This window comes from Nicotiana tabacum, chromosome 10, assembly GCF_000715075.1.
Source record: "Nicotiana tabacum cultivar K326 chromosome 10, ASM71507v2, whole genome shotgun sequence".
Classification (NCBI taxonomy): domain Eukaryota; kingdom Viridiplantae; phylum Streptophyta; class Magnoliopsida; order Solanales; family Solanaceae; genus Nicotiana; species Nicotiana tabacum.
Window position 1 is genome coordinate 90,524,320 of NC_134089.1, and position 11,980 is coordinate 90,536,299.

An 11,980-nucleotide genomic window follows, 5' to 3' on the forward strand; every position below is an offset into this window, starting at 1 on the left:
AGTCTGAAATTCGAGAACAGTGTACAGGTTGCCGCGGATCAAGGTGAGAAGAACAGACTGGCTCGAGAAAATGAGGCGCTTAGGGCCCAAATCAAGCAATTGAGGATAACCGTCGATAAGCAATCAATGAGCCGATCAGATGAGCAATTGATAAAAAAGCTGGAAAATGAAGTCAGGGAATGGCGGGATGAATTAGAAAAATCTGAGAATATCATGGCAGAGCTTAAAGCGCAGGGGGCTACAAGAACAGAGGAGCGTCGCCAGTACTTGAATCAGTTGAAAAGGGACCATGAGAAAATTGTTGCCAATTTAAAGAGAAAAGTGGTTGCCCTTGAGGGTAAAGCGGTTAGGCAGGCTAGAGATTTTGGAATTGAAAGTGGACATTGTTACGACTTGTTGGCCCAAATGGAGGTAGAAGTGCAGCAGTTGCAAGATCAACACCTGCAGGACTCTCGAGCTTTAAAGACGTGCAGCGATCAGATAAGACGCTTGCTTATAGAAAAGAAGCAAACAAAAGACAAGATTAGAGCCATTGCTCATGCCATTTTCAAGAGATGCCGGGTTTGTGAAGACATGACCTATGCTACTTTTGTCTCAGCAGTAATGATCTATGTGAAGCGAACCATGAATGAATTAGAGCAGCTTGAAAGGGATTTGGATCCTAGGCCCGCGGCGAGGCCAAACAACGCCCCGCGGACACCTAAATTTGAAGCACTAGAGTATGCATAGTCCGTGTCTGTAGTTTTCTACCTTTTGAGTCTGTCTTTTGTCTGTCCGTTGTCTTTTCAGGTCAAGTATGTTTGCAGTCTTAGAGTTTGTGTTTGCTTTTAATTTGCGTCTGTTAGTTTCATTCCGAAAAGTGTTTAGTTTGTAATAGTTTGTTTTAGTAATGAAAATTGAAAATTTCAAAAAAATTCTTATTTCCACCCTTTATTTTTGCATTTATTTTCACGAACTACGCTTGGTCTGATTCGTGCGGGGTCACGATACGTAGGCAATCTCTATAGGATTCGACCATAATCGTAAAAAAAAAGAAGAAAAAACAAAGAAAGAGAGAAAGAAAGAAAAGAGCGGAAAAACAAAAAGAGAAAGAGAAAGCAAGAAATGAGCGAGAACACAAAAGAGAAATAAATAAAAGAAAGAAAAGAGCACAAGAAAGGGATGAGGTGATGAAATTTGAAAGAAAGGTAAAAAGAAACAAGGAACGAAATGCCGGGATGACGCATGCAATCGAGAAAACGCATAATAGAAATGATTAACTGTATAAGTGCATTCATGCCAACGTGCGGTTGTCAAATCTGTTAAGACTTAATCGCTAACAAAATGGTTGTCTAAATGTGTGAGTCCATGCAGGTGGTTAGTTGATTGGCAGTTCTGGCAACTCACCCGTACAACACTCGGTCGAAAGATAGAGTAAACATGACAGGACCGGACTCGGAAATCAGCATCGTAGACCCTTCAAATGAAGTTGAGGTAACAGATGTGGGCGCTATGAAAGAAGAGATGAGGAAACTAAAAGCGCAAATGGCCGAAATGTATCGGCATGGTCTCAGGGACATCCGGCACCACTATACCCCGCTAATCCATCTTACATCCCACCTCTGGCTCAGGCTCAGGAGCCCACCACTCCCCATGCATCTTCAGCTTTCCCCTATCACACCCAGGGCTATGGTACTACTTCATATGCTCCTCCAGCTCCACCACCCAAACAGAACACTCCCCCACCCATGGTTCTAGTCTTTGTGGCACCTCCCCCAGCCCCATTACATAGATCGTCCAGTGAGCCGCTATTCCAAGCTCATGACACCCAATATTACCCTCCTGAACCCACTTTCAAAGCGCCTGAGCCATATACCTATACTCCCCATTTTGAAATCCCGGGAGAAGTTGAGAAACCGGTTAAGAATGCAGAACAAGAGGAAGTGATTCGTAAAGTCAAAAGCCTGGAGAAATCCTTCAGGAGCATGCATGGTTTAGGCAACCAAGTCAGCATTGCATACAAAGATTTGTGCCCTTTCCCTGATGTTCAGTTGCCTGCGGGGTTTAAAATGCCGAAGTTTGACTTGTATGAGGGGCACGGTGACCCAGTAGCCCATCTGCGTGGCTTTTGTAGCAAAATGAGAGGTGCTGGGGGAAAGGATGAATTGTTGATAGCATATTTCGGTCAAAGCTTGAGCGGGTCCGCGCTAGAATGGTACACGAGACAGGACCCCGGCCGATGGTATACATGGGATGATTTGGCACAAGCATTCATTGGCCATTTTCAGTATAACCTTGAGATAGTCCCCGATCGTCTGTCATTGTTGAAGCTGGAAAAGAAGCCCGGGGAAAGTTTTAGAGAGTTTGGTTACTGCTGGAGGGAACAAGCAGCAAGGGTTGATCCTCCAATGAGGGAGAGTGAAATGGTAGATTACTTCTTGCAAACATTGGAGCCTACCTATTTTGGTCATCTAGTGACATCTGTCGGAAAGTCGTTTAATGAAGTGGTAAAGATGGGAGCCATGATTGAAGAGGGATTGAAGTCTAACAAAACCTTGAGCTACTCGGCATTGAAATAAACCACCGAGGCCATCCAAAGCGGTACTGGTGGTGTGCTCAGAAAGAAGAAGAAGGAAGAAGTTGCTATGGTTGAAACTAGTACTTGGTCCAGGCCCAATAACCCTTCACCCTACTACAACCAACCCAGACCCCACCATCTAAATTATCTATATACCCCATATGGCCCACCACAACATTACTACCCACCACAAGAACCACACTTTTCTGTTCACCACGCCCAGACGTATACTCAATCCCCGACGCACCCGCAATGGCGTGCACCGGTTCTCCAAAACACATATCCACCTCCACAAAACACCTACCCACCTCCCAGGGCTAGTAGACCAGGAACTGGCTTTCGCCCAAACCAAGCTTTTAGAAATGAGAAGGCCCCGAAACAAAAAACATTTACTCTGTTGGGAGAATCTTACACCTCTCTTTTCCACAGATTGAAACAGTTGGGAATGTTGACCCCAATTGAGCCCAAAGTACCAAATCCCCCTCCCAGAAACCTGGACCATTCTGTTAGCTGTGAGTATTGCTCAAGGATGTCGGGACATGATACTGAGAAGTGTTGGAAATTGAAGAACGCGGTGCAAGAACTTATTGATAATCGCCGTATTGAGGTACAGGCTCCGGAGGCGCCAAACATTAACCAAAACCCGTTGCCAGCACATCATGAGACTAACATGATTGAACTGATACATAAGGGAGCAGAGCCTAAAAAACCCTCACAGACGGTCATGGTGATCCATTCTACGGAAGCCAAGGTCAAAGAAAAGACAGTTAGCGCGAGGCCAGCGGTTCAGCTAAAAGCGATAAAAGATAAGCCAGTGTTGGTAATGGGAAAAGGACCATTTGTTGCTACAAAAAAGCCAGAGCCAGTCAAGTTAATGGTACCGGGGTCATCATCTGCACCCGTAGTTGTCGTGAAAGGGGCCTACATAGAACCAGTTGTCATAAAACCGGTAGTCCAATTACCCGTGGTTGATAGCAAAGCCATACCGTGGAAATATGACAAGGTAGTGGTGACATACAAAGGAAAGGAAATTGAGGAAGAGAGTTGTGAAGCACAAGGACTAACTCGGTCGGGACGTTGTTTTTCTCCCGAAGAGTTGAGAAAGGCTAGGGGTGCTAAAAACAATCCGGTGCTAGTCAAAAAGGCTGTGACGGAAGAAGAGGCAGAAGAATTTCTGAAAAAGATGAAAGTGCAAGATTATTCCATTGTTGAACAATTGAGAAAAACACCGGCCCAGATCTCGTTGTTGTCATTATTGATCCATTCTAACGAGCATTGCCGAGCTTTGATGAAGATATTGAATGAAGCTCATGTGCCCGACAAAATTTCAGTGAACCATCTAGAGACAATTGCCAACAAAATCTTTGAGGTAAACAGGGTAACAGTTTTTGATGATGAATTGCCTGTGGAAGGCACAGAACACAATAAAGCTCTCTACTTGATGGTCAAGTGTGGAGATTCAATGGTTACTCGGGCGTTGATCGATAACGGGTCAAGTGCTAATATTTGTACGTTTTCCACATTGAACAAGTTGAATATTGATGATGATAGAATCCGCAAAAATAGTATTTGTGTTCGAGGGTTCGACGGAGGGGGAACAAACACAGTGGGGGATATTATACTCGAATTGACTATTGGCCCAGTCGACTTCACTATGGAATTTCAGGTGTTGGATGCTACAGTGTCCTACAATCTTTTGTTGGGTCGACCATGGATCCACGGGGCCAAAGCAGTGCCTTCCACACTGCACCAAATGGTCAAGTTCGAGTGGGACAGACAAGAAATCGTGTTATATGGGGAAGATCCCACATGCGCCATGAATGATGCCATTGTGCCCTTTATAGAAACTGAAGATGATAAGGGACCATGGGTTTATCAGGTCTTCGACACGGTCCCGGTGAACAGAGTGTCCGAGGGTAAACATCCCATGTCCCAGGGTGGCAGCTGCGACCGTCATGGTAGTATCAGAAATGTTGAGTAATGGGTTCGTGCCAGGAAAAGGTCTGGGGGCTGAGCTTCAGGGCATTGTGCAACCTGTTTCTCTGCCCAAAAATCTGGATACCTTCAGACTGGGGTTCAAACCAACAGTGGCAGATATTAGAAAGGCTCGTAAATTGAAAAAGAAAGCTTGGGTTCTTCCCAAACCGATTCCACGCTTGTCCAGGTCCTTCGTCAGGCCGGGTAGCAAGAAGTAGTCATTGGCAAAGGTGTTGGGTCTACTGATTGGTGCATAGGGGAACTTGGATAAGGTGTTCGAGAGGGTATTTTTTGAAGTGAACATGGTTGAGGCCAGGGAAGGGTCAAGCAGAGCAGATATACAGTACATCGGACCACATGCTAACATCAACAATTGGGAAGCTACTCCTCTTCCAATTCGGAGGGAGTCGTGGTAGTGGGTTTTGTTTTCCTTTTGTCACCTGGATTATTCCAGGGTTTGTAATTCAGTTGCTATGTTCCGTCCGTTTGGATGAGTTAAAACCCTGTTATCTTTACATTCAATGAAATGCAATTTTCTTCTTTCTTCATTCCTAATGTTGTTTCCATTTTTTCTTTTCTTTTTGTACAATTCTTTTTATGCTGATATCAATGATATGACATGCATGAGGAATCTTCGGCCCAGTTTTAAAAGCCAATCTAGCTCAGAAATAATAATACAAGAAATCGAGTGTGATGATGGGGTGGATTGTAACGACGATGAGGCTTATGAGGAAATTAGTAAAGAATTAAGTCACTTTGAAGAAAAACCCAAACCTAACCTAAATGACACAGAAGCAGTTAATCTAGGGGACCAAGACAATGTGCGGGAAACTAAAATAAGTGTTCATTTGGAGCCACAACTCAAGGAGGAGATAATTAAAGTATTGTTCGAGTATAAGGATGTTTTTGCATGGTCGTATGATGATATGCCGAGACTAAGTACCGATTTAGTGGTTCATAAATTACCCACTGATCCGGCACTCCCTCCTGTCAAGCAGAAGTTGAGAAAGTTCAAAACGGACATAAGTGTGAAGATCAAAGAAGAGATTACCAAGCAGTTTGAGGCAAAGGTCATTCGGATTACACGGTATCCCACTTGGTTAGCTAATGTTGTGCCTGTGCCGAAGAAAGATGGCAAGACCAGAGTGTGTGTCGATTATCGAGATCTTAACAAGGCGAGTCCAAAAGACAATTTCCCACTGCCCAACATCCATATACTGATTGACAATTGTGCCAAACATGATATTGGTTCTTTTGTGGATTGTTACGCGGGTTATCATCAAATTCTAATGGACGAGGAAGATGCAGAAAAAACAGCATTCATCACGCCATGGGGAACGTATTGTTATCGGGTCATGCTGTTCGGTTTGAAAAATGCTGGGGCAACTTATATGAGGGCCATGACAACAATATTCCATGATATGATACACAAAGAAATCGAGGTGTACGTGGATGATGTGATCGTGAAGTCTAGACGGCAGTCCGACCATGTCAGAGATTTGAGAAAGTTCTTTCAAAGGCTTCGCAGGTACAATCTTAAGCTCAATCCTGCAAAGTGTGCTTTTGGGGTGCCATCTGGGAAGCTGTTGGGGTTTATAGTTAGCCGGCGGTGTATTGAATTAGACCCGTCGAAGATCAAAGCTATTCAGGAATTGCCACCTCCAAGAAACAAAACTGAGATGATGAGTTTGTTAGGAAGATTGAACTATATCAGTAGGTTCATTGCTTAGCTCACGACAACTTGTGAGTCGATTTTCAAACTGTTGAAGAAAGACGCTGCGGTCAAATGGACTGATGAATGTCAGGAGGCTTTTGATAAGATAAAGGGGTATTTGTCGAACCCACCCGTGTTGGTCCCGCCAGAACCAGGGAGGCCTTTGATTCTATATCTGACGGTTTTGGGTAATTCATTCGGCTGTGTACTGGGGCAGCATGATGTTACGGGTAGAAAGGAACAGGCTATCTACTATCTCAGCAAGAAGTTCACATTTTATGAGGTTAAGTATACTCATCTGGAGAGGACATGTTGCGCCCTAACTTGGGTAGCACAGAAGTTGAAACATTATTTGTCATCCTACAACACTTACCTCATATCTCGCTTGGACCTACTGAAGTATATTTTTTAGAAGCCTATGCCCACAGGGAGACTTGCAAAGTGGCAGATCCTGCTTACAGAGTTTGACATTATCTATGTGACACGGACTGCAATGAAAGCACAGGCACTAGCCGATCATTTGGCTGAGAACCCCATCGATAAAGATTACGAACCTTTGAAAACTTATTTCCCTGATGAAGAGGTGATGCACATTGACAAATTGGAACAAGTTGAGAAGCCGGGATGGAAACTTTTCTTTGATGGAGCTGCAAATATGAAAGGCGTGGGAATAGGAGCGATACTAATTTCTGAAACAGGTCAGCATTACCTTGTTACAGCTCGACTTCGTTTCTACTGTATGAACAACATGGCAGAATATGAGGCGTGTATATTGGGATTGAGATTAGCTGTAGATATGGGTGTACGGGAAATCTTGGTCATAGATGACTCGTACCTACTAGTACACCAAATTCAAGGAGAATGGGAAACACGAGATTTAAAGCTTATACCGTATCGGCAATGTCTGCATGAGCTTTGTCAGCGGTTTCAGGCTATAGAGTTTAGGCACATTCCAAGGATTCATAATGAGGTTGTCGACGCTTTGGCTACTTTGGCGTCAATGTTGCATCATCCAGACAGGGCTTATGTTGATCCATTGCAGATTCAGGTCCGTGATCAACATGCTTACTGTAATATGATAGAAGAGGAAATCGACGGTGAGCCGTGGTTCCATGATATCAAAGAGTACATCACGATGGGAGTATATCTGGTACAGGCCACCGGTGATCAGAAAAGAATAATTCGGCGATTGGCAGGCGGATTTTTCTTTAGTGGAGGAGTGTTGTACAAAAGAACTCCAGACCTCGGTTTGTTGAGATGCATGGACGCAAGACAGGCCACATCTATCATGACTGAGGTACATTCCGGAGTTTTTGGACCGTATATGAGTGGGTATGTTCTGGCAAAAAAGATTCTCCGAGTAGATTATTATTGGCTCACTATGGAGCGGGATTGTATCAGTTTTGTGCGTAAATGTCATCAGTGACAAGTGCATGGAGATTTGATTCATTCTCCACCATCAGAACTACATACGATGTCTGCACCATGACCTTTTGTTGCATAGGGCATGGATGTTATTGGGACAATTGATCCAGCAGCATCAAATGGACACAGGTTTATTCTGGTAGCTATAGACTATTTTACCAAATGGGTGGAAGCTAAGACGTTCAAGTCTGTGACTAAGAAAGTTGTGGTCGACTTCGTGCACTCAAATATCATCTGTCGGTTTGGGATTCCAAAGGTAATCATCACGGATAATGGGGATAATCTTAATAGTCATTTGATGAAGGAGACATGTGAGCAGTTTAAGATTACCCATAGGCATTCTACTCCATACCGTCCCAAGGCAAATGGTGCGGTTGAAGCAGCCAATAAGAATATAAAGAAAATACTCTGGAATATGGTTGAAGGGTCTAGACAGTGGCATGAGAAATTACCTTTTGCATTATTAGGGTACCGCACCACCGTTCGTACCTCGGTGGGGGCGACTCCTTATTCATTAGTGTATGGCACCGAGGCAGTAATACTTGCAGAGGTGGAAATCCCGTCTCTGCGAATCGTTGCGGAGGCTGAGATCGATGATGATGAATGGGTGAAAAGCCGTCTTGAGCAGTTGAGCTTGATTGACGAGAAGAGATTGGCATCAGTGTGTCATGGTCAACTGTACCAACGAAGAATGGCAAGAGCATACAACAAGAAAGTGCGTCCAAGGAAATTCGAAGTCGGACAGTTAGTACTGAGGCGGATTTTGCCTCATTGGGCTGAAGCAAAAGGAAAATTTGCCCCAAACTGGCAGGGACCATTTGTAGTAACCAGAGTGTTGTCTAACGGTGCATTGTATTTGACAGATGTAGAAGGGAAATGTATAGAAATGGCCATCAATTCCGATGCGGTCAAGAGATATTATGTATGATTTGTTTATTTTTGAATGTATCTGTTTGTATTTGTCATATCTTAAAGATCGAAATGACGAAGGCGTTTTGTTCTGCTATTCAAACACTTTTATCCCTTGTCATCCCCTTTGAGCCTTACTTATTTTTCATACCCCTCTTTCGGAATCAATGGCACTATCAAGGAACACAGGTGTCGAACATAAAAGAAAGAAAAGAAAAGCAAAGGAAAAAGAAAAGAAAAGGAAAAAAAAGGAAAAAAAAGAAAGAAGAAGGAAAAAAAAAGAAAAAAGAAAAAATGAAAAGTAAAGGAAAAGAGAAAGAGAAGAAAAGAAAAAGAAAGAAAGAAAAGGAAAGAAAAAACACACAACAACAAAGGTAATTATGATATAGTGAACTACGTTTGACTTGATCCCGAAAGGGTACGTAGGCAGCCTTACTCCGAGGTTCAGTCATACCAAAATAAAAATCCAAAAAAATCCCCAAGCAAGAAACTGGGGCAGAAGTTGTGATTGTTGTGAAAAGTTGGATTCCGAAAGTTGTAATTTGAATCCATTTGAATTGTTTTGAGCCTTTAATACCTTTCTTTCTAACCCAATCTAAAAGCCTACATTACGGTCCAATGAAAAACCTTCTGATCAATTTTTGAGAAATGTCAAGTCGAGCAGGTAGCGGTAATTCGTGGCAATGGAAACACTCTGGTTCAAGCAAGAAGAACAAAAGATAAAAATGAGAGAGTCTTATGGGTGAAAACCCTCACGGGCACCGTAAGGCGACGGGAGCTGAGAGAGAATAAAATAAGAGAGTCTTAGTGGTGAAAAACTCCACGGGCACCTCAAGGCGAAAGTGAGTTGAGAAATGGCAAACTGAGAAAGGTCTGTTGATGGAAACCGTTTCATGGTATCGCAGGAAAACAAGGTTAAGGTCTGGGTAATTCAAACACTTGATGGAAGTTTTGGGCAATGAGGTATGGCAACTGAGAGTTGTTTAGTTGGATCGGTTGGGCCGATTAGTCCGAAATGCATGTCATGACCATTGGTGTCAGCTGTTCCGGTCAGATAAGTTTCTTTTCTTTACTTCATTTTTAGTAGTCATCAGGCTTTGGATTCTTCTTATCCTTAACCCGTAAAACCATTGCATTTTATTTTCTTTTGGGGGTTTTGTTCGTCTAAATGTTCTAATGTCAGTTATGTTCAAAAGCTAGTGGGAAAGGACTTCAAGGCTCACTACCAGCTTCCAAAATTGTGAAGCACAACGTGGTCATAGCATGTCAAAAAAAACATGATGTCAAGTGGAATACAGGGAATTAACGGAAGTTTCATCGGTGGAATGATTGTGAAATGTTGTGGGAAATGCAAAGGTTCAAACAAAAGGGTCAGAAAAGTGAAATAACATCATGGGTGTAAAACATTTGGGTCGCCAGAGGTTGGGGAATTTAAAAGTTGGTCAGAAAGTCAAGCGGTTCAGGGTCAGTGCGTGGAAGTCAGTCAACACAAAGCAATGCAGGGAAGGATTTTTCAGCAAGAATGCCATCAACTAACCACCATTTTAAACTAACGGAATTTTCTTTGATTGAAACAGGGGCAGAAAGTTAGTTGTCGAGGAGGAATTCTCCGTGAGGGGAGAGCAGGTATTAACCCAGTTTAATCGCAAGTGTGACATGGTTAAAATACAAGAAAATGAAGAGTAGCATAGAGAGATGTAAGTTGTTTCAGGTCTGCATTTTAGAGCAAATTATACAGTGTTGAGGTGGGGAGCCCGCCCCTATAACAGAGGAATACATCTCAGTCTGTAACTTTTAAAAGCATGCAAGTTTTAGTTCTTAACCCTTGTTAGTAGGTGGTAACAAGCCCTAGTTTCTCCAAACTGGGGCAGAAAGTTTTCTTGGTTCGTTTATTTTTGTGAAATCAGGAACCCGCCTGGATAATAAAAGAATACATTTCAAGCTCAGAAGTTAGGAGTTCGCCTGGAGAATAGAGACATTTCAAATTCAGAAATCAGGAGTTCGCCTAGAGAATAGAGACATACAATTCAAATTTTAAGCAATCAGGAGCCCGCTTGAAGAACAGAGGTGATACAATTCGAATTTTAGTTATCAATCAATTTCTTGTCTAATTTGAAATCAGGAGTCTGCCTGGAGAACAGAGACATTCAATTTCAAAGTTCAGGAGTCAGGAGTCCGCCTGGAGAATAGAGACATACAATTCAAAATTTAAGCAATCAGGAGTCCGTCTGGAAAATAGAGACATACAATTCAAATTTTAAGCAATCAGGAGCCCGCATGAAAAACGGAGGTGATACAATTCAAGTTTTACTTTCCCATCAATCCCTTTGTTTATTTTGAAGTCAGGAACCCGCCTGGAGAACAGAGGTACAGAATTCAAAATTCAGAAGTCAGGAGTCCGCCTGGAGAACAGAGACATACAATTCAAATTTTAAGCAATCAGGAGCCCGCCTGAAGAACAGAGGTGATACAATTTGAATTTTAGTTTTCAATCAATCTCTTGTCTAATTTGAAATCAGGAGTCCGCCTGGAGAATAGGGACATACAGTTCAAGTTTCGAAAATCAGGAGTCCGCCTGTATAACAGAGAGGAATGCATTCAAATTCAAGTTCAGCAGTCAGGAGCCGGCCTGGATAACAGAGGAATACATTCAAGTCCAAGATTGTTCAAGTTCAGAAATTTGGAAGAGAGGGAACAACATCTCAGTTAACAGTTTGAAATGACAACAAGGAATTTCACCTGGAGAACACAAGACAACAAGGCAACAAGGAAGTACAAGAGCAAGTTTGAAGAATCTAGATAGGACTTTTGTAGTTCATAGAGCATAGCTAGTTTAGCTTCTTTTATCTTTAGCGTGGTGTAATAAGGGAGGTCAGCAAGCAGTAACAGCAGCAAGCGCAGTAAAATCACAGCTCCTGGTAGTCCCAGCTACCAGACATTCCCGAACTACACTAACCTGATTCCTGTTTAGCCCAGGATATGTAGGCAACCACTGAAGCATGGTGCGGTCAAACTTTTCCAAAATGCTTCACACGGAATTTTCAAACGGGCAAAATCGCTCGTATTTGCTCACTTGTCTTTGCACGAAAACTCTTCGTGTTTTCGAGCAAAGAGGGGCAGCTGTGAGCACGTGATATTTTTCCTATATATGAATAATTCCCAAAAATTCAAACAAAATAATTTTTCCTTTATTTTTACAATATTTGTGAATTTTGGTGTCATTTTGGGTTAATTGTTTGCATTTTATTTGTGCATTTTTATTCATATGAAAATACAAAAATACGCATTTGCATTGAGGATTTAATTTCATATTTTAGTGATTAATTGGTAATTTAAAGTTGTTTCATATAAAGAAAGTGTCAAAAAAAAATAATTTTTTGCGCACTTTTTAATTTGTA